The sequence below is a fragment of the Arachis ipaensis genome, chromosome B9, assembly GCF_059453495.1.
Source record: "Arachis ipaensis isolate K30076 ecotype BB chromosome B9, ASM5945349v1, whole genome shotgun sequence".
NCBI classification, from domain to species: Eukaryota; Viridiplantae; Streptophyta; class Magnoliopsida; order Fabales; family Fabaceae; genus Arachis; species Arachis ipaensis.
The window spans coordinates 101923441-101946933 of record NC_142444.1 but is presented as its reverse complement, the minus strand read 5'-3'; the positions used below and the strand labels follow the sequence as shown (position 1 = coordinate 101946933).

Genomic DNA, 23493 nt, shown 5'->3' with positions numbered 1-23493 from the left:
ATTCTGATTACCACTCCTATCCTTTATTTCTAAATCAAATTCTTGTAACAGCAGTATCCAACGTATAAGTCTTGGTTTGGATTCCTTTTTAGCTAATAGATACTTTAGAGCTGCATGATCCGAATACACTACTACTCTAGTACCAAGTAAATAAGCTCGGAATTTATCCAGAGCAAAAACAATAGCAAGAAGCTCTTTCTCAGTAGTAGTATAATTGGACTGGGCAGTGTCTAAAGTCTTAGACGCATAGGCAATAACAAAAGGATCCTTACCTTCACGCTGAGCCAGCGCTGCTCCTACTGCATGGTTGGAAGCATCGCACATGATTTCAAATGTCTGGCTCCAGTCTGGTCCTCTCACAATTGGGGCTCGAGTTAGAGCAGTCTTCAGCTTATCAAACGCTTGTTTACAATCCTCACTGAACTCAAACTCAATATCCTTCTGCAGTAATCTGGATAAGGGAAGTGCCACCTTACTAAAGTCCTTAATAAATCTCCTGTAGAAACCAACATGGCCAAGGAACGAACGGACTTCCCTCACAGAAGAGGGGTAAGGTAAACTAGAAATAACATTCACCTTTGCTGGGTCTATAGAAATGCCATTATTAGATACCACATGTCCTAATACAATCCCTTGTTTTACCATAAAGTGGCATTTTTCGAAATTCAATACAAGGTTTGTGTTAACACATCTATCTAATACTCTAGATAATCCCTCTAAGCAAAGGTTAAAAGAATCATCATAAACGCTAAAATCGTCCATAAAAACTTCCATACAGTCCTCAATAAGATCAGAGAAAAGACTCATCATGCACCTTTGGAAGGTAGCTGGTGCATTGCACAAGCCAAAGGGCATTCTCTTATAAGCATAAGTCCCAAAAGGACATGTAAAAGTAGTCTTTTCCTGATCCTCAGGGGCTATATGAATCTGGAAATAACCTGTGTAACCATCTAAAAAGCAATAATGTGATTTACCTGACAGGCGATCCAGCATTTGATCAATGAATGGAAGTGGGTAGTGATCCTTACGGGTAGCTTGGTTGAGACGCCTGTAATCAATGCAGACTCTCCAAGCATTCTGAATTCTAGTTGCTATGAGCTTTCCATGCTCACTCTTCACTGTAGTGACTCCAGATTTCTTGGGCACCACTTGTACTGGGCTTACCCATTCACTGTCTGAAATGGGATATATGATACCTGCTTCCAATAGTCTGGTCACTTCCTTTTTGACAACTTCCAAGATGGTGGGATTCAATCTTCTTTGTGGTTGATGGACAGGTCTTGCTCTCTCTTCTAAAAATATTCTGTGCTCGCATACTTGAGGGTTGATTCCCACTATGTCTGCCAAACTCCACCAATTGCCTTCTTATGCTTCCTCAGTACATCAAGTAACTGCCCTTCTTGTTGAGAAGTCAGTTCCCTTGCAATAATAACCGGAAGCTTCTGCTCATCCTCAAGATAAGCATATTTGAGATGTGGAGGGAGAGGTTTCAATTCTAACTTTTGATCATGGGTGGGCTCTGGATTATCTGGGGCTTGTGAAAATGGCGAAGTACCCCCATTGTCAGTTAAGAGGGTCCCCACACTTAGACCTTGTCCAGTGTGCCTCTCTTCAAACTCTTCCTTTTGAACTTCAGCCACACTTTCGTCTATGACATCACAATGGAAGATAGAACGATCTTCTGGGGGGTTGTCAATGACTCCATTCAGATTGAAGATTACTATGCGGCCATCTATTTCAAAGGATTATGTTCCTGAAAAAGCATCCAATTTGAATTTTGATGTCTTCAGGAATGGTCTTCCAAGTAGGATTGATGATGGCTTATCTGAATCATTGTGGAACATATCCAAGATATAAAAATCAGTGGGAAATGTGAGCCCTTTAATGTTCACCAAAACATCTTTAGCAACTCCAGCCACTGTAATAATGCTTTTATCTGCTAACACAAAATGAGCTGCCGACCTTTTTAGGGGAGAGAGCCTCAAAACATCATATATAGACAAAGGCATTATACTGACACATGCTCCTAAATCACACATGCAATCATAAATTACTACACCACCAATAGTACAACTAACTATGCAAGGACCTGGATCACTACATTTTTCAGGTAATCCTCCCATTAAAGCAGATATAGAACTACCTAAAGGAATAGTTTCTAATTCATGAATTTTGTCTTTATGGATACATAAGTCTTTTAGAAACTTTGCATATTTAGGTACCTGCTGAATAACATCAAAAAGGGGAACAGTTACCTCAACCTTTTTGAATATCTCTACCATTTTAGGATCGGGTTCCAGCTGCTTCCTGGGCTTTCTTGCAAGTTGTGGAAATGGAATAGGAGTAGTGTTTTCTGTGGTGCCTGCGCCTTTTGGTGCTTCCTCCTATGGTTGAGCTGTTTCTTCTTCAGTTGTGTTCTGTATATCCTCTTCCTCTTTAACATCTTCGATTTCTACCACCTCTTCAGCTGAGGCGTATTCTGGTGAGCTTGGTTCCTCCTGATTCCTCTCCTGCAGTGTGGTTCCGGACCTCAGGGTGATGGCATTAATGCCTCCCTTTGGATTGGGTAATGGTTGAGAGGGGATTCCAGTGGTGCTTGATGAGATATTTTGATGAGAAACGAATCTCTTCCAAAACATCACAAAACTAACCGGCAAGTGTACCGGGTCGTATCAAGTAATAAAAACTCACGGGAGTGAGGTCGATCCCACAGGGATTGAAGGATTGAGCAATTTTAGTTTAGTGGTTGATTTAGTCAAGCGGATCAAGTGTTGGTTGAGTGATTTTGTGACTTGCAGAATTAAATTGCATTGAAGTAAAGAGAACAAGAAATAAATTGCTGAAACTTAAAGAACAAGAAATTAAATGACAGAAACTTAAGATGCAAGAAATGTAAATTGCGGAATCTTAAAGTGCAAGGAATGTAAATTGCTTGAAATGTAAAGGGGATTGGGATGTGGATTTGCAGAAATTAAACGAGGAAAAATTAAATTGCATCAAACAGAAGAGGGAAAGGGAATTGGGATTGAACCGGATCTTGAAGCAGTAAAGTAAATGAACAGAAAAAGCAATAAACAGGGAATTGAAATGAGAAATTCAGATCTCAGGACCCAGAGACTAGAAAACCAAGTCTAGATCTCAATGCCTTCCTAGATCCAACAAGAACAATAGCAAGGAAATTGTAAATTGCAAAGAAAAGAGATGAAGATCAAGTAACAGAAACGGAAATGCTAATTCAATTAACAGTAAAGGAAACAGAGAGATCCAAGATTGAGATTGAAACAGAATTTTTTCAATTCTCCAATCCAAGATCCAAGACAAAAGTAAAATGGAATTGCAAGTAAAAGGAAACAAAGAAATTCAAGTTCAAAAGCTTCCCAAAAACTATTATGAAAATTCTAAAAGGAAAGCTCTCCAATAACTTGAATTCTATCCTATTTATACACTTTCCAAAATGATCTTCAAGCCTTGAGTTGGGCCTTTGTTCTTGGTGGAATTGGGTTGAAAGAGGCCTTGGTTGATTGCTCTTTGAAGATTGAAGAAGAACCGAAGTGAACCAATTGAACCGGAAATGAAGTTAGCCAAAGTTGGTCTCAACGTTAGGGTCAAAGTTAGGGGTCTAACTTTGACCCTAACTTTTCATATCAGCAAGCTAAATTCCCTGGTTTGAACGTTGGTGCCAACGTTAGGGGTCTAACTTTGACCCTAACGTTGGCAATGCTTGGTGCTAGTGGCGTCAACGTTAGCCTCCAAGTTAGGGGGCTAACGTTGGCGCAAACGTTGGCCTTCTCCCCCTTTATAACTCATATGCCAACGTTAGCCTCCAAGTTAGGGGGCTAACGTTGGCGCAAACGTTGGTGGCCCAGGGATGAAGTTTCTCTTGCCAACGTTAGCCTCCAAGTTAGGGGGCTAACGTTGGCTCAAACGTGGGAGCCCAGGGAGTACTTCATGCCCAACGTTAGCCTCCAAGTTAGGGGGCTAACGTTGGGGCTAACTTCATGCCTCCAAGTTCACTTTCACTTATCCCTTTCTTCACTTCTAGCCACTCCTCTTTGCTTCAACCTTTTTCCAAGCTTTCTTCACCTATCAAGAATCAACCAAACTCATCAAAGCTATGCTCAAAATCATGAGATATCCAATCTTTCATAATATGCAACAAATATAGCATAAAACCTCATGAAATGGCATGAATTCATATATGGTTGGTTCAATCAAGGGAAACATGAAAATCTACTCAATTAGCTTGCTTGTAGCTCAAGAAAGTGCATAATTCTAATGAAAACAAAAGAAAAAGACTAGCTAAAATAGGCTCGGATGACTTGTCATCACAACACCAAACTTAAAGCTTGCTTGTCCCCAAGCAAGAAATGAATTATTAAGAAGAAAGAATGAAATGGAAGAGGAAGTTCATGCTAGCAGAGTGTTATTGATAGTTCATGGGGTTTTATGTGGATATGCAAATGCTCACTTCTTATTGACTCCTAGGCCTAGAAAGTCTCCTTCAAGCTTCAAGTGATATACTGCTATGACCTCTCATTATTCCTTTATCCTTGGCTTTTACTTTATTCACAAGCTTTATTTGAGTGTCATGTGTAGCAAGTTCATTTTCTTTTCTTTCTACTTGACACATTATTCACCATAGACACTTGGCTCACATTCCTTCTTAAAACATTGATGCCCAGCACCTCTTTGGGCTACTAAATGCTTTGTAGTTAGGTTGCTCTTGATAGTGGATTTTCAGCTGATGATCCCGGGTTAGTTAACCCAAGTCATCAAGTGTTGAGGCACTCCTAAGAGCTTACTAATCCAAGCAGATCCTAGTACAAAAACATCACAGGCATATATTTCAGAGTTCAAGCTATTGGTGTCCAGCTTTGTTTCTTTTTGTTTTTCTTTTGTTTTGCCACTTTTTGGCTCTCTTTGTTCTTTCTTTCTTTTTGTTTTTCTTTCTAACCAAGGAATTCTATTCAATTGAGATTCATAGACAGTAGGCCACTCTCTACTTAGAAGGAGATATCCTAGCTCTTTATTCACTAAAAGTGAGCTGTTATACAATCACACACATACCACCACTTACTTTTATTCCACTTCTAACTAACAGAGATCATTTCACTTCACATTCAAACTGTTCTTTTATTGAATTAAAAGATGCAGGGGACAACATATGCTTCTTGTCAAGTGAAAATGACCACACAAGCCAACATAAAAACCAGCCTAAAACAAAAACATAATTGATGCATACTACACTAACAGTTTCTGTTAAAATGGGCATATTCACACTTCCAAATTAGAGCAATTCAATACTGATGGAGTTAAGTGACAATACAACCTCTTGGTGGCTTCTTCTTCTTTCATCTCAGCTAATGGTGAGTAATCCTCCCAGAAGAGTGATTGATTTTCTGCAGTGTTAATGGAAGTTGCTTGTTTCTCAAGCCCTTATGTGATTTGTTAGTGTGCAAGACTTTCTTGTAGGCGTTTGAACTTACTTTGGTGTGTGAACACCAAACTTAGTCTCTTGCCATGTTTCTTATGCATAACCATATGTGTAAGCCTAAATCTTTGCTAAAGGTAATAAAACTGAAAACTAGAAACAGACAATGCTTAAATGATTTGTCAGATTGCTTGGAGCTAGTAACCCTTTATATAGAAAGTGAGAATGTGCTTTTAAGTAAGATTTTGGTGGAACACCAAACTTAGAATCCTTTATTCTCCCTTAATATGTTTTGGTGTGAAACACCAAACTTAGCTCCTTGCAATACATACCACTCATTTAACCTTTTTATTGAACTAACTATGAAAAGAAAAGTACCTCCGGTTGGGTTGCCTCCCAACAAGCGCTCTTTTATTGTCACTAGCTTGACATCTTTCAATTCTTTTTAAGAGGGCTGTAGGTGTTGAACCTCTTTTTCCTTAACCCATTGTCCTCCCAAGTACAACTTTGCTCTGTGACCATTTACAGTGAATTGATTCTTTGTTGCCTCATCTAGCAGTTCCATATTCCCATAGGGAAAAATCTTTGTCACCAAGTATGGGCCAGTCCACTTAGACTTCAGTTTGCCAAGGAAGATTTTAAGCCTTGAATTATACAGGAGTACTTGTTGTCCTGGCTTGAATTCCTTCTTTGTGATCTTCTTGTCATGCCACTTCTTAGCTTTCTCCTTGTATATCTTCGCATTTTCATAAGCTTCCAGTCTGAATTCATCCAGTTCATTTAGTTGTAACAACCTTTTTTCTCCTGCAGCTTGGGGATCAAGGTTGAGGAGTTTAGTGGCCCAAAAAGCTCTGTGTGCAAGCTCTACAGGGAGGTGGCAGGATTTGCCATATAATAGCTGAAAGGGTGACTTGCCAATAGGAGTTTTAAAAGCTGTCCTATACGCCCACAATGCATCCTCTAGCTTTCTAGCCCAATCTTTTCTTGTGATTCCCACTGTTTTCTCTAGGATCTTCTTTAATTCTCTATTTGCAAGTTCAGCTTGGCCGTTAGTCTGAGGATGGTAAGGTGTGGCTACTTTGTGAGTTACTCCATATTTGTGAAGGAGTTTCTCCATTTGTTTGTTGCAAAAGTGACTACCACCATCACTAATAAGACCTTTGGGCACTCCAAACCTAGTGAAGATGTGCTTTTTGAGGAATTGGAGGACGATCTGTGCATCACAGGTGGTTGTGGCTATGGCTTCTACCCATTTTGAGACATATTCCACTGCTACCAGAATGTATCTAAAAGAATAGGAAGGAGGAAAAGGTCCCATGAAATCAATTCCCCACAGATCGAACAATTCTAATTCCAAGATAAAATTTTGAGGCATCTCATTCCTTCTTGTTAATCCTCCTGCTTTCTGGCATTCATTACATTGGTGTACATATTCTCTGGCATCCTTGAAAATAGTTGGCCAATAGAAGCCACTCTGCAGTATTTTTGCGGCTGTTTTTTCTGGGCCAAAGTGTCCACCATAAGCTGAACCATGACAATGCCACAAGATGTCCCTCACTTCACTTTCAGGAATACACCTCCTGATCACTCCATCAGAGCATCTCTTGAATAAGAAGGGTTCATCCCATGAAAATTTCCTTGCTTCTTTGATCAACTTCTTCACTTGTTGCTTAGAGAATTCTTGCGGTATCTTCCTTCCCACTTTGTAATTTGCTATGTCAGCAAACCAAGGTGCTTGCTGGATCTGCAGAAGGTGCTCATCTGGGAAGCTTTCATTTATGGGCTGGGATGCTTTTTGATTTGTTTCATGTGGTAGCCTTGACAGATGATCAGCGACCTGATTTTCAGTGCCCTTCCTATCTCTTATTTCAATGTCAAATTCTTGTAGGAGCAGTATCCACCTGATGAGTCTTGGTTTAGCATCCTGTTTTGACATCAAATACTTAAGTGCAGCATGATCAGTGTAAACTACAACTTTTGATCCTATCAGATATGATCTAAACTTATCAAATACATAGACTACAGCTAGCAACTCTTTTTCTGTTGTAGTGTAATTTCTTTGGGCCTCATTCAACACTTTACTTGCATAATATATGACATGATGCAAATTCCCTTTCTTTTGCCCAAGTACAGCACCAATTGCGATGTCACTTGCATCACACATGAGTTCAAAAGGTAATCCCCAATCTGGAGGTGTGATGATTGGTGCTGTTGTGAGTTTATTTTTTAAAGTTTCAAATGCATGCTGACAGTTTTCATCAAAAACAAAAGGGTTATCAAGCATTAACAGATTACTTAAAGGTTTGGCTATTTTTGAAAAGTCCTTGATAAACCTTCTGTAAAATCCGGCATGCCCCAAGAAACTTCTAACAGATTTCACATTAATTGGTGAAGGGAGTTTTTCTATAATCTCAACCTTTGCCTTATCAACCTCTATCCCTTTTCTTGAAACTTTATGGCCAAGAACAATTCCTTCGGGACCATAAAATGGCATTTTTCCCAGTTTAAAACCAAATTAGTTTCTTGGCACCGTTTCAAGACAAGAGTTAAATGGTTTAGGCAAGCATTGAAATTATCACCAAAAACAGAGAAGTCATCCATGAAGACTTCTAAAAATTTTTCGACCATATCAGAAAAAATGGAGAGCATACACCTTTGAAATGTGGCAGGGGCGTTGCAGAGCCCAAAAGGCATCCTCCTATACGCAAAAACTCCAAATGGGCATGTGAAGGCAGTTTTCTCTTGGTCCTTGGGGTCTACCACGATTTGATTATACCCAGAATATCCGTCCAGAAAACAGTAATAGGCATGGCCGGCTAACCTTTCCAGCATCTGATCAATGAATGGGAGAGGGAAATGATCCTTCCTGGTGGCATCATTCAATCTTCTATAGTCTATGCACATTCTCCACCCAGTCACTGTTCTAGTAGGGATCAACTCATTCTTCTCATTAGTGATGACTGTCATCCCTCCCTTCTTTGGTACAACTTGAACCGGGCTTACCCATGGGCTGTCAGATATTGGGAATATTATCCCTGCATTCCACAACTTCATTACTTCCTTCTGGACAACTTCCTTCATTGTAGGATTTAGCCTTCTTTGTGGTTGAACCACTGGTTTGGAATTATCTTCCAAGAGGATCTTATGCATACATACTGCAGGGCTGATTCCCTTCAGATCATCAATGGTCCATCCTAAAGCATCTTTGTGAGCTTTGAGTACATCAAGAAGTTCTCCTTCTTCCTTCTTTGACAGGGATGAATTAATGATTATTGGGAAGCTCTCCGATGTGCCAAGGAATGCATATTTGAGATGGGTGGGTAAAGGTTTCAATTCTTGTCTTCGTACATCCTCTTTCTTATCTTGCCTTTCATATTGCTCAGTAAAGGTCTCAGCCACTTGTTCCTCTGTTGTTTCTTGATTTCCTTCTTGCTCTTGAAAATTTTCTTCCAAAGTTTCTTCCACCAAACTATCTATCATATCCACTCTCACATAATCTTCTTGCTCAGGAGCGTTTTGCATTGATTTGAACACATTTATAATCATTTGTTCATTATGGACCCTGAAGGTCATTTCTCCTTTTTCTACATCAATGATGGCCCTTGCTGTGTGTAGAAATGGCCTTCCCAGAATGATTGAGTCGTTTCCTTCTTCTTCAGTATCCAAAATTACAAAATCTGCTGGGAAGATAAACTCCCCAATCTTTACTAACAGATTCTCCACAATTCCATTAGGTGTCTTGATTGATCTGTCAGCCATGACTAGTGACATCCTGGTGGGTTTAAGTTCTTCTATGGCAAGTTTTCTCATCATTGAGAGAGGCATTAAGTTGATGCTGGCACCCAGGTCACAGAGGGCTTTGTTGAGAATTATCCTGCCAATAGTGCATGAGACTACAAAGCTTCCCGGATCCTTAAGTTTTGGTGGAATACCCCGTTGGATCACAGCACTGCATTCCTCGGTGAGTAATATGGTTTCCCTTTCAAGCCAACTTCTTTTCTTGTTGATAAGATCCTTCAGAAACTTGGAATACAGAGGCATTTGCTCAAGTGCTTCGGCCAAGGGAATGTTGATTTCCAACTTCTTAAAAATCTCAAGGAATTTGTGAAAATGCTTGTCATTAATCTCTTTGTTGAACCTCTGAGGGTAAGGCAGTGGAGGTGTGATACTTTTTCCTATTTGCTGCTGCCCCTGAGTTACTTCCCTTGAGCTATGTGGCTGGTTGTTCTTCTCTTTGAGTTTCTCAGTGTCTTTGTTTGGCATCACATCTTGCTCCTTATCCTCATCTACCTTTGTTTGCTTCTCGTCCTCTGTTGGTTCTTTGATGTTTTCTGCTTGCTTCCTTGTAGTGTCATTGTTGCTTGTCAAAGTTCTTCCACTTCTTAATTGTATTGCCTTGCATTCTTCCTTGGGATTTGGAATTGTATCACTGGGCAATGAGTTGGAAGGTCTCTCAACAGACACTTGCTTGGAGATTTGCCCCATCTGTCTCTCTAGGCTCTTTATAGAGGCTTCCTGATTCTTGGCTACCATTTCTTGGTGTTTCAACATTTTGTCTATAATGGCCTCCAAGTGAGTGATTCTTTGGGCTTCAGGTGATACTTGAGGTGGGTTATGAGATGTGGGTGGTGGATGGTAGGCATTTTGGTTGGTTGGTTGGTTATTAGATTGGTATTGGTTGAGGTTGGGGTAGTTGTTTTGAGGTTTTCTGTAGGGGTTTTAGTTAGTCTGCTGCTGGTTGTGATTTTGGTTATTTCTTGGGTTGTGTTGGTTTGAGTTTCTCTGCCATGGTTGTTGGTTTTGGGTATGGTTATCTCCCCATCTGAGGTTTGGGTGGTTCTTCCAGGATGGATTGTATGTATCACCATACACTTCATTTGGTCCTTGGTTGTGCATATACTGAACTTGCTCTTGTTGTTGTTCTTCTTGAGTTTCTTCACTCTGTCCCCATGTGGTTGATGGTTGGCTAGTGTTGACTGCTGCAACTTGGAGACTATCAATCCTCTTGGCCATTTGCTCAAATTGTTGTTGAAATTGCTGTTGCATCATCTTGTTTTGAGCTAGGATTGAGTCCACTCCTTCTAGTTCCATTACTCCTCTTCTTTGTGATGGTTGGCGGCTTCTTTGATGAGCAAAGAAATATTGGTTGTTGGCCACCATATCCACAAGATTCTGAGCTTCCTCAGCAGTTTTCATTAGTTGTAGTGAACCTCCAGCAGAATGATCTAATGCTTCCTGAGATTTCAATGTCAGGCCTTCATAGAAATTTTGCAGTACATCCCATTCATTGAACATCTCTGGAGGGCATTTTCTGATTAAGGCTTTGTACCTCTCCCATGCTTCATACAAGGATTCAGCATCTAATTGTGTGAACGTCTGCACCTCGGTTTTCAGCCTGATGACTCTCTGGGGTGGATAAAATTTGGCTAGAAATTTAGTCACCAAGTCATCCCAACTAGTGATACTTCCTTGGGGAAAAGTTTCAAGCCATTGTGCAGCCTTATCCCTTAATGAGAACGGGAACAGCAGAAGCTTGTAGGTTTCTGGATTCACACCATTGGATTTGACAGTGTCACAGATCCTCAAGAAGGTAGATAGATGTTGATTTGGATCCTCCAATGGTCCTCCTCCAAATGAGCAGTTGTTCTGGACCAATGTGATGAGTTGTGGCTTCAGTTCGAAGTTATTTGCATTGACATTAGGGGTGAGAATGCTGCTTCCACAATGTCTAGCATTTGCAAAAGTATAGGAAGCCAATACTCTCCTCTGTTGTGGTGGATTATTAACTCCTCCTCCTGGATTAGATGTATCTCCTTCCATCTCGTGGAATTCTTCGTCTGATTCTTCTTCTCCAACAATACTTTTCCCTCTTTCGGCTCTTCTTAACCTCCTGAGAGTTCTTTCGTCTTGTTCATGAAAATTGGGTATGGCTCTTCTTGTACCTGACATACAAGCAGAACATAAGAGCACACAAACCAGTTACACTTCAATCTACTGCTAGAATGAAGTTTTAGTTAGCTTAAGCAAAAATTCAAACAGTTAGTGGGTTAGTCAAAATTGAAGAAAAAGTGCTTGATCTAGATTACCACCTCGCTTAATCATTGTCAATCTAATCAATCCCCGGCAACGGCGCCAAAAACTTGATGAGATATTTTGATGAGAAACGAATCTCTTCCAAAACATCACAAAACTAACCGGCAAGTGTACCGGGTCGTATCAAGTAATAAAAACTCACGGGAGTGAGGTCGATCCCACAGGGATTGAAGGATTGAGCAATTTTAGTTTAGTGGTTGATTTAGTCAAGCGGATCAAGTGTTGGTTGAGTGATTTTGTGACTTGCAGAATTAAATTGCATTGAAGTAAAGAGAACAAGAAATAAATTGCTGAAACTTAAAGAACAAGAAATTAAATGACAGAAACTTAAGATGCAAGAAATGTAAATTGCGGAATCTTAAAGTGCAAGGAATGTAAATTGCTTGAAATGTAAAGGGGATTGGGATGTGGATTTGCAGAAATTAAACGAGGAAAAATTAAATTGCATCAAACAGAAGAGGGAAAGGGAATTGGGATTGAACCGGATCTTGAAGCAGTAAAGTAAATGAACAGAAAAAGCAATAAACAGGGAATTGAAATGAGAAATTCAGATCTCAGGACCCAGAGACTAGAAAACCAAGTCTAGATCTCAATGCCTTCCTAGATCCAACAAGAACAATAGCAAGGAAATTGTAAATTGCAAAGAAAAGAGATGAAGATCAAGTAACAGAAACGGAAATGCTAATTCAATTAACAGTAAAGGAAACAGAGAGATCCAAGATTGAGATTGAAACAGAATTTCTTCAATTCTCCAATCCAAGATCCAAGACAAAAGTAAAATGGAATTGCAAGTAAAAGGAAACAAAGAAATTCAAGTTCAAAAGCTTCCCAAAAACTATTATGAAAATTCTAAAAGGAAAGCTCTCCAATAACTTGAATTCTATCCTATTTATACACTTTCCAAAATGATCTTCAAGCCTTGAGTTGGGCCTTTGTTCTTGGTGGAATTGGGTTGAAAGAGGCCTTGGTTGATTGCTCTTTGAAGATTGAAGAAGAACCGAAGTGAACCAATTGAACCGGAAATGAAGTTAGCCAAAGTTGGTCTCAACGTTAGGGTCAAAGTTAGGGGTCTAACTTTGACCCTAACTTTTCATATCAGCAAGCTAAATTCCCTGGTTTGAACGTTGGTGCCAACGTTAGGGGTCTAACTTTGACCCTAACATTGGCAATGCTTGGTGCTAGTGGCGCCAACGTTAGCCTCCAAGTTAGGGGGCTAACGTTGGCGCAAACGTTGGCCTTCCCCCTTTGTGATTAAGGTGCCAACGTTAGCCTCCAAGTTAGGGGGCTAACGTTGGCGCAAACGTTGGCCTTCTCCCCCTTTATAACTCATATGCCAACGTTAGCCTCCAAGTTAGGGGGCTAACGTTGGCGCAAACGTTGGTGGCCCAGGGATGAAGTTTCTCTTGCCAACGTTAGCCTCCAAGTTAGGGGGCTAACGTTGGCTCAAACGTGGGAGCCCAGGGAGTACTTCATGCCCAACGTTAGCCTCCAAGTTAGGGGGCTAACGTTGGGGCTAACTTCATGCCTCCAAGTTCACTTTCACTTATCCCTTTCTTCACTTCTAGCCACTCCTCTTTGCTTCAACCTTTTTCCAAGCTTTCTTCACCTATCAAGAATCAACCAAACTCATCAAAGCTATGCTCAAAATCATGAGATATCCAATCTTTCATAATATGCAACAAATATAGCATAAAACCTCATGAAATGGCATGAATTCATATATGGTTGGTTCAATCAAGGGAAACATGAAAATCTACTCAATTAGCTTGCTTGTAGCTCAAGAAAGTGCATAATTCTAATGAAAACAAAAGAAAAAGACTAGCTAAAATAGGCTCGGATGACTTGTCATCAGTGCTTGGAGGTTGGTTACTGGAATTTTGTGCTGATCCAAACTGTGTCATAAAAGCTTGCAGAGTAGAGGTGAGACCATTCAGACTGGCATTAATACTATTCATGATGTTGTTTTCCATGATCTGTTGTCTTTTCTCAAAAGATTGTAGTAGATCTTCATTAGAAGATAACGAAGAATGAGTAAATTGAGAGGTCTGCTGCTGATTGTTCTGTGGTCCTTGGTTCTGCCTCAGGTGAGGTGCTCTGTAAGGTTGATTTTGCTGCCTGTTGTTGTTATTGTTCCACTTCTGATTTCCCTGATTATCTCTGCCTCCTTTGTTATTGTTGTCCCTCCAATTCTGGTTTGAATTGTCCTGCCATCCATGGTTATTATTTCCACTTTGATTGTACCCTTGGTTGGGGCGGTCATAGAAGTTGTGAGTGGATGCCACCATGTTGTCTTCTTGTTGGAGCTGCAGGCATTCATCAGTGTAATGGCTATAATCAGCACAGATTCCACAAATTCTTTGTGGGACTAGTTGTTGGTTTTGCTGTGGTGGAGGAGGTTGAGCTTGCTAAGCTTGTTGATTCAACTGCATTTGCTTCAGCAAGTTGGTCATTTCACAGATGCTTTGAGTCAGAGCAGCAGTCTCTCTGCTAGAAGATACTTCTGCAACAGCTTTTGAACGGCCTTGCTTCTGTCTGTGGTTCCTAGTGGATTCAGCTAAATGACTGATCAATTGCCAAGCTTCATCAGTGGTCTTGTACTTCTTCATAGACCCATTGCTGGCACTTTCCAGTGTGGTCTTATCTTGGGGCCTCATACCCTGTGTAATATGCTTCCAGAAGATTATTGACACACTGAAGGTCCCCGACAACGGCGCCATTTTGATGAGAGAACTTTTGCGTGGTCTAGGAATTTGCGAATAAATTCTCGTTGCAAGTATAATTTCTAAACCTTCAAAAGTCCTTTCATACAAACGTTTTGGTTGTCACAAGTAACAAACCCCTTTGAAATTGATAACCGAGTATTCAAACCTCGGGTCGTCTTCTCAAGAAATTGCAGGGAGGTATGATCTTATTATTGGTTATGAGTTTGTAAATTGGGGTTTTAGAAGTAAGGAGGGAATATGTTATATGACAAGTAAAATAAAATAATAATAATAAAATCTTTTGGCAAGGTATAAGAATTGGAATTCCTATCCTAGTTATCCTTATCAAGTGTGAAGAGAATTGGATTTTAATCCCACTTGGTCAGCCTTTATTAAACAAAGGAAGGTTAAGTGGACTGATTTGCTTGATTCTCAAGTCCTAGTCAACTCCTGTGGAGAGACTAGTTTTAGAGCAATCCTAGTTAAAGCAAAATCTGCCAATTTCAATCACTTGCTGAGTTTGATAACTCAAGTACTACCAATCACTTGACCAAAGCCAAAAGGGAGAAAAATATCTAAATTAAATTAAAAATATCAATATAAGCAAAGCAATCTTAAATCTGAAAATACCTCGAATTGCATTAACAAAAGAAATTAAATCTGGCATAGATGTTCATAAATTAAATTGAGAAAATAAATAAAAATAAAGAACCTGGGATTGAGAGTCACTCCTAAAACTAAGAGAAATCCTAAATCCTAATCCTAAGAGAGAGGAGAGAACCTCTCTCTCTAAAAACTACATCTACTCCTAAAATTATGAATTATGAGAGCCTCATTGTCATCCTGAACAATTGTGGAGATATCCTTCCTCAGTTTATCAGTAACATCAGATGGAAAGAATTTCTCCAAAAACTCCTTTCTGAGTGTATCCCAGTTGGATAAATTTGCTAGAGGTTGAGTGTAGTACCACTCTCTTGCTTTTCCCTCAAGAGAAAATGGAAAAGCTTTCAGCAGAATTGAAGTTTCATCAATGCCATCACGCCTGACAGTAGAACAGGCTACCTAGAAATCTCTCAAGTGCTTGATAGGCTCTTGAGCAGGTAGGCCATGAAACTTGGGCATCAAATTCAGCAGTGCGGTCTTTATTTCAAAATCTGTAGCTACCGCTGGATGATGCGCTTGAAACGGTTGCATTGTAAAATCAGGGGCTCCTTCCTCCTGGATGGTAACTCTCCTAGCTGCCATGTTTTCTGCACGTAAAACAACCGAATCAGTAGAACGGGGACTGGTTTCTTCCTCAGATTCACTTTCAGATCCGCCCTCAGAGTGGGCTAACCGACGCTGTTCTCGCCTTATTCATGAAATTGTCCTTTCAATTTCAGGATCGAATATTAGCAAGCGTGGATCAGGAAGTGAACGCGTCATTTGACGGAAGAAACATGCAGCTCATAGTAGCAAAATAAAATAAAATGCAAATAAATAAATTCTAATCAATAAAATTAGCACTCTATTGCAACTCCACGGCAACGGCGCCAAAAATTGATGAGATGCAGAAGCTGGTGAATTAAAAATTATTAAAATGGTTATGTTGCAAGTATAGTTCTTCACTCACCGAAAATCTGCCTATCAATTTAGAAGTATGTCACAGAGAGTTTGAATTAAAAATTACTGGGAGTTTTAAGTCCCAGGTCGTCCCCCAACGAGTTGCAGAAAAGTGTGCTATCTTATTAATCAGATGTTCAAAGAAGTTGAGTTAAGTAAATTAGAATTTAAATTGAGGAAATTTAATTAATATGAGTAAAAGCCTTGACTGGGAGTTGATTGGTTGGAATTTCTACTATTGATGGAGTGATTGTAAGATTAATTTATAATTAATGGTTATTCTGTTTGGTTATCCTTTACTAGGTAAGGGAAAGTCAAACAAGTTGGAATGCCAGATCTGTTCACAAGTTGCAACCCACTTAGTTCAAAGGGATTGGCGTTGGTGACAGGATAGCAATCTAACATTTAACCCAATTACAAATTTTTCCTTCAATCCTTCCAACTCAAGAGTTCCTTTTAATCAACTCCCCATCAAGTAAAGAAACTACTCACGCATTGTAAATAATAAATCCATAGCACATGAAAGGGAATTAAAAGAAGACATGATTATTGGAATTGAAATTAAATTAAAAAGAAATAATCCTTGCATTAATTAATCATAAAAGTATTCAAATAACAAAATTGAACAAAACAAAGAACATGGAAGAATGAAACCAAGTTAAGAAAACGAACTAGAATGACGAAGTCTTGATGATGAAATAACTCTTCTCAATGTTCCAATGCTAAGATCAATTGAAAATTAAAAATTCTAAAACCTAGAGAGAGAAACCTAAGAGAGTAAAACTAGATCTAAAACTGTCTCTCAATGAATGTGTTATTTGTTTCTGCATATTCTCTGACTCTAGTCTGCTGTTCCGGGCCGAGAACTGGGTCGAAATAGGGTCCAAAATTGCCCCCAGCGAATTCTGCAGATTATGCAGATCGCACATGTCACGCGATCGCGTCATCCATGCGGACGCGTCACTTGCGCTTTTCCTCGCCACGCGATCGCGTCATCCACGCTACCGCATCGCTTGGGCTTTCCAATCCGCGCGGCCGCGTGAGTCATGCGGCCGTGTCGCTGCGATTTGCTCTCCTTCGCGCAGTCGCGTGAGCCATGTGACCGCGTCACTTCTCGCTGGTTATCTCCTCAAATTCTTGTGTTTCTTCCATTTTTGCTAGCTTCCTTCCCAATCTCCAACTCATTCATGCCCTATAAAATCTGAAACACTTAACACACAGATCACGTCATCGAATGGAATAAAGGAGAATTAAAATTAAATAATTAAAGTCTCTAGGAAGCAGTTTTCAAACATGTAATAAATTCCGGAAAGAAATCTAATATGCATGCTAATTTAATGAATAAGTGGGTAAGGATCATGATAAAACCACATAATTAAACATAATATAAACCATAAAATAGTGGTTTATCAACTGACTCCAAGATATTAGAGTCTTTGTGGTATAAGTTAGAACCCATGGATGTCCATTCCTGAGATTTGGAAAGTCTAAACCTTATCTGTGGTATTCCGAGTAGGATCTGGGAAGGGATGGCTGTGACAAGCTTCAAACTCGCGAGTGCTGGGCGTAGTGACAGACGCAAAAGGATAGGAAATCCTATTCCAGTATGATCGAGAACCGACAGATGATTAGCCATGCAGTGACAGCGCATTGGACCATTTTCACAGAGAGGACGGGATATAGCCATTGACAACGGTGATGCCCAACATACAGTTTGCCATGGAAATGAGTAAGAATGATTGGATGAAGACAGCAGGAAAGCAGAGGTTCAGGAGGAACAAAAGCATCTCTATACGCTTATCTGAAATTCTCACCAATGAATTACATAAGTATCTCTATCCTAGTTTATATTTTAATTATGTTTTAATTATTAATTCTCTATAACCATTTGAATCTGCCTGACTGAGATTTACAAAGTGACCATAGCTTGCTTCAAGCCGACAATCTCCGTGGGATCGACCCTTACTCACGTAAGGTTTATTACTTGGACGACCCAGTGCACTTGCTGGTTAGTTGTGCGAAGTTGTGACAAAGTGTGATTCACGTTTGAGAGCACCAAGTCTTTGGCGCCATTGTTGATGATCACAATTTTGTGCACCAAGTTTTTGGCACCATTGCCGGGGATTGTTCGAGTTTGGACAACTAACGGTTCATCTTGTTGCTCAGATTAGATAATTTTATTTTAATTTTAAGCTTTTATTTTTATTTTCGAAAAATATTCGACAAAAAAAAATTTCAAAAAAATAAATTATTCTATGGCTTCAAAATTTTTTAAGAATGAATTCTAGAGTTTCATGAAATATGTTGAAGCCTGGCTGGCTGTAAAGCCATGTCTAACTCTCTTGGACCGAGGCTTCCACTCATCAGCACAGAAGTAAGTTGAATGAAGTATCAGCTGTTGTATGTCTGATTTGTATTTGCTAAAGCTTGGTTGGCCATTGGCTCTGTCTAGTGTTTTGGACCGGAGCTTTCACTGAAAGCTTGGCTGGCTAGTGAGCCATGTCTAATTCCTGGACCGGAGTTTTAGACTAACATTGCAAGATTCCTGGAATTCTTATTAAAAATTTTGAAATCCTTATTTTCCTTTTCCAATTAATTTTTGAAAAATCCAAAAAAAATTAATAAAATTATAAAACCAAAAATAATTTGATGTTTCTTGCTTGAATCTAGTGTCAAGTCATAAGTTTGGTGTCAATTGCATGTTTATCTCTTTCTTGCATTTTTCGAAAATTCATGCATTGCATTCTTCATGATCTTCAAGTTGTTCTTGGTAAGTCTTCTTGTTTGACCTTTAAAATTTCTTATTTTGTGTCTTTTCTTGTTTTTCATATGCATTCTTGAATTCTTAGTGGCTAAATATTAAAAATTTCTAAGTTTGGTGTCTTGCATGTTTTTCTTTTCTTAAAAATTTTCAAAAATAAGTTCTTGGTGTTCATCTTGACATTCAAAGTGTTCTTGGTGTTCATCTTGACATTCATAGTGTTCTTGCATGCATCATTTATTTTGATCCAAAATATTCATGCATTGAGTCTTTTTGATGTTTTTCTCTCTCATCATTAAAATTCAAAAATAAAAAAATATCTTTTCTTTTTTCACTCATAATTTTCGAAAATTTGACTTGACTTTTTCAAAACTTTTTAAAATTTAGTTGTTTCTTATGAGTCAAATCAAATTTTCAATTTAAAAATCCTATCTTTTTTCAAATCTTTTTCAAAAATCAAATCTTTTTCATTTTTTCTTTCATATTTTCGAAAATTTCAAATTGATTTTCAAAAATCTTTTTCTTATTTTGTTTCATAATTTCAAAATCTTTACTAAAAATTAATGTGATTGATTCAAAAAAATATTTTTTTTTAAGTTTGTTACTTGCCTATTAAGAAAGGTTCAATCTTTAAATTTTAAAATCCTATCTTTTTGTTTCTTGTTAGTCAAGTAATCAACTTTAATTTTCAAAATCAAATCTTTTTAAATTTCTTTTTCAAATCTTTTTCAAAATAAGTTTCAATCACATCTTTTTCAAAATTAATTTCAAAATCTTTTCTAACTTATTTTCTAACTTCTTATCGTTTCAAAATTGATTTTCAAATCTTTTTCAATTAATCTTATCTTTTTGTTTGATTCATATCTTTTTCAAAACTACCTAACTAACTATCTCTTTCTAATTTTCGAAAATCCGTTCCCTCATTTTCAAAATTCCTTTTTTATTAACTAATTGTTTTAATTTTTACTTTAATTTAATTTCATTTTTCTTTTTTGTATTTTTGAATTCTAACTTTAAATTTAATTTAAAAACAAAAATATTTTTCTTTTCTTTTCAATGATTTTCAAAAATTCTTCTCCCTCATCTCCTTCTAATTATTTATTTATTTACTGACACTCCTCTTCATCTAAGAATTCGAACCCACTCCTCTCCCCTGTGTTTGGATTCTTATCTTTTCCTTCTTCTATTCTTATCTTCTTCTACTCACATAAAGGAATCTCTATACTGTGACATAGAGGATTCCATATTTCCTTTTCTGTTTTCTTCTTTTTCATATGAGCAGGAACAAGGATAAGAACATTCTTGTTGAAGTTGATCCTGAACCTGAAAGGACTCTGAAGAGGAAGCTAAGGGAAGCCAAAGCACAACTCTTTGGAGAAAATCTGACAGAAATTTTTGAAAAAGAAGGAGACATGGCCAAAAATAATAACAATGCAAGGAAGATGCTTGGTGACTTTACTGCACCAAATTCCAATTTACATGGAAGAAGCATCTCAATCCCTGCCATTGGAGCAAACAATTTTGAGCTAAAGCCTCAATTAGTTTCTTTGATGCGACAGAACTGCAAGTTTCATGGACTTCCATTTGAAGATCCTTTTCAGTTCTTAACTGAATTCTTACAAATCTGTGATACTGTTAAGACCAATGGGGTTGATCCCGAGGTCTACAGGCTTATGCTTTTCCCATTTGCTGTAAGAGACAGAGCTAGAGTATGGTTGGACTCTCAACCTAAAGATAGCCTGAACTCTTGGGATAAGCTGGTCACAGCTTTCTTTGCCAAGTTCTTTCCTCCTCAAAAGCTTAGCAAGCTTAGAGTGGATGTTCAAACCTTCAAACAGAAAGAAGGTGAATCCCTCTATGAAGCTTGGGAGAGATACAAGGAACTGTCTAAAAAGTGTCCTTCTGACATGCTTTCATAATGGACCATCCTGGATATATTCTATGATGGTCTGTCTGAGCTATCAAAGATGTCACTAGACCATTCTGCAGGTGGATCTATTAATCTAAAGAAAATGCCTGTAGAAGCTCAGGAACTCATTGACATGCTTGCAAATAACCAGTTCATGTACACTTCTGAAAGGAATCCTGTGAGTAATGGGACGCCTCAGAGGAAGGGAGTTCTTGAAAAATTGATACTCTGAATGCCATATTGGCTCAGAACAAAATATTGACTCAGCAAGTCAATATGATTTCTCAGAGTCTGAATGGAATGCAAGCTGCATCCAACAGTACTCAAGAGGCATCTTCTGTAGAAGAAGCTTATGATCCTGAGAACCCTGCAATAGCAGAGGTGAATTACATGGGTGAACCCTATGGAAACACCTATAATCCCTCATGGAGAAATCATCCAAATTTCTCATGGAAGGATCAACAAAAGCCTCAACAAGGCTTTAATAATGGTGGAAGAAACAGGTTTAGCAATAGCAAACCTTTTCCATCATCCACTCAGCAACAGACAGAGAATTCTGAGCAGAATCCATCTAGCTTAGCAAACATAGTCTCTGATCTCTCTAAGGCCACTTTAAGTTTCATGAATGAAATAAGGTCCTCCATTAGAAATCTGGGGGCACAAGTGGGCCAGCTGAGTAAAAGGGTCATTGAAACTCCTCCTAGTACTCTCCCAAGCAATACAGAAGAGAATCCAAAAAGAGAGTACAAGGCCATTACCTTACTTGGTGTGGCCGAACCCAAAGAGGAAGAGGAGGACGTGAATCCTAGTGAGGAAGACCTCCTGGGATGTTCAGTGACCAATAAGGAGTTTCCCTTTGAGGAACCAAAGGAATCTGAGGCTCATCTAGAGACCATAGAGATTCCATTAAACTTTCTTCTGCTCTTCATGAACGCTGATGAGTATTCCTCATCTGAAGAGAATGAAGATGTTACTGAAGAGCAAGTTGCTAAGTACCTTGGTGCAATCATGAAGCTAAATGCCAAATTATTTGGTAATGAGACTTGGGAAGATGAACCTCCCTTGCTCACCAATGAACTAAATACATTGGATAGGCAGAAATTACCTCGAAAGAAATAGGATCCTGGTAAATTTCTAATTTCCTGTAACATAGGCACCATGACCTTTGAGAAGGCTCTGTGTGACCTGGGGTCAGGAATAAACTTAATGCCACTCTCTGTAATGGAGAAACTTGGGATCTTTGAGGTGCAAGCTGCCAGAATCTCATTAGAGATGGTAGACAACTCAAGAAAATAGGCTTATGGACAAGTAGAGGACGTGTTAGTGAAGGTTGAAAGCCTTTACATCCCTGCTGATTTCATAATCCTAGACACTGGGAAGGATGAGGATGAATCCATCATCCTTGGAAGACCCTTCATAGCCACAGCAAAAGCTGTGATTGATGTGGACAGAGAAGAGTTGATCCTTCAACTGAATGAGGATAACCTTGTGTTTAAAACTCAAGGATCTCCTTCTGTAACCATGGAGAGGAAGCATGAAAAGCTTCTCTCACTGTAGAGTCAACCAAAGCCCCTACAGTCAAACTCTAAGTTTGGTGTTGGGAGGCCACAACCAAACTCTAAGTTTGGTGTTGAACCCCCACATTCAAACTCTAAGTTTGGTGTTGGGAGGTTCCAACCTTGCTCTGATTATCTGTGAGGCTCCATGAGAGCTCACTGTCAAGCTATTGACATTAAAGAAGCGCTTGTTGGGAGGCAACCCAATGTTATTTAATTATATCTATTTATTTTCTATTGTTATTTTATTTTTTTAGGTTGATGATCATGTGAAGTCACAAAAACTACTGAAAAATAAAAAAACAGCATTAAAAATAGCTCACCCTGGAGGAAGAACTTACTGGCGTTTAAACGCCAGTAAGAAGCATCAAACTGGCGTTAAACGCCAGAAACAAGCACCAGACTGGCGTTTAATACCAGAACAGAGCATGAAAGTGCCGTTAAATGCCAGAAACAAGCAGCAAGATGGTGTTTAACGCTAGACATGCATTCTAAGGGCGTTTGCATGCCTAAATGGAGCAGGGATGCTAAGTCCTTGACCCCTCTGGATCTATGGACCCCACAGGATCCCCCACAGGATTTGTGGATCCCACAGGATCCCCATCTACCTCTCCTCTTTCTTCTTTTGCTCGAGGACGAGCAAACATTTTAAGTTTAGTGTGGAAAAAGCATTGCTTTTTATTTTTTCATAACCATTAATGGCACCTAAGGCCAGAGAAACCTCAAGAAAGAGGAAAGGGAAGGTAAAAGCTTCCACCTCCGAGTCATGAGAGATGGAGAGATTCATCTCAAGGGTCTATAGCTCAGTAGTAGAGCATTTGACTGCACATCAAAGGATCATGGACCTCAACAAGAGCATGAGGAAATTCCTCACCATGAAATCCCTGAGATGCCTCAAGGGATGCACTTCCCTCCACAAAACTATTGGGAGCAAATAAACACTTCCCTAGGAGAATTAAGTTCTAACATGGGACAACTAAGGATGGAGCACCAAGAGCACTCCATCATCCTCCATGAAATTAGAGAAGATCAAAGAGCTATGAGGGAGGAACAACAAAGACAAGGAAGAGACATAGAGGAGCTCAAGAGCACCATTGGTTCTTCAAGAAGAGGAAGACGTCACCCTCACTAAGGTGGACCCATTCCTTAATCTCCTTGTTCTTATTTTCCTATTTTTTGGTTTTATGCTTCATGTTTATTTATGTTTGTGTCTTTATTACATGATCACTAGTATTTAAGTGTCTATGCCTTAAAGTTGTGAATGTCCTATGAATCTATCACCTTTCTTAAATGAAAAATGCTTTAAAAACAAAAGAACAAGAAGTACATGGTTTCGAATTCATCCTTGAACTAGTTTAATTATTTTGATGTGGTGACAATACTTTTTGTTTTCTGAATGAATGCTTGAATAGTGCATATGTCTTTTGATATTGTGGTTT

The 23493-nt window shown here is 38.9% G+C and overlaps 1 non-coding gene across 1 annotated transcript; it reads right to left on the bottom strand.

Moving 5' to 3' along the window:
- Positions 1-20394: 20394 nt before the first annotated feature.
- Positions 20395-20502, bottom strand: LOC148545678 (small nucleolar RNA R71). Its single transcript, XR_015901940.1, has one exon. It is a non-coding gene; the product is annotated as a small nucleolar RNA R71 (small nucleolar RNA).
- Positions 20503-23493: the final 2991 nt, after the last annotated feature.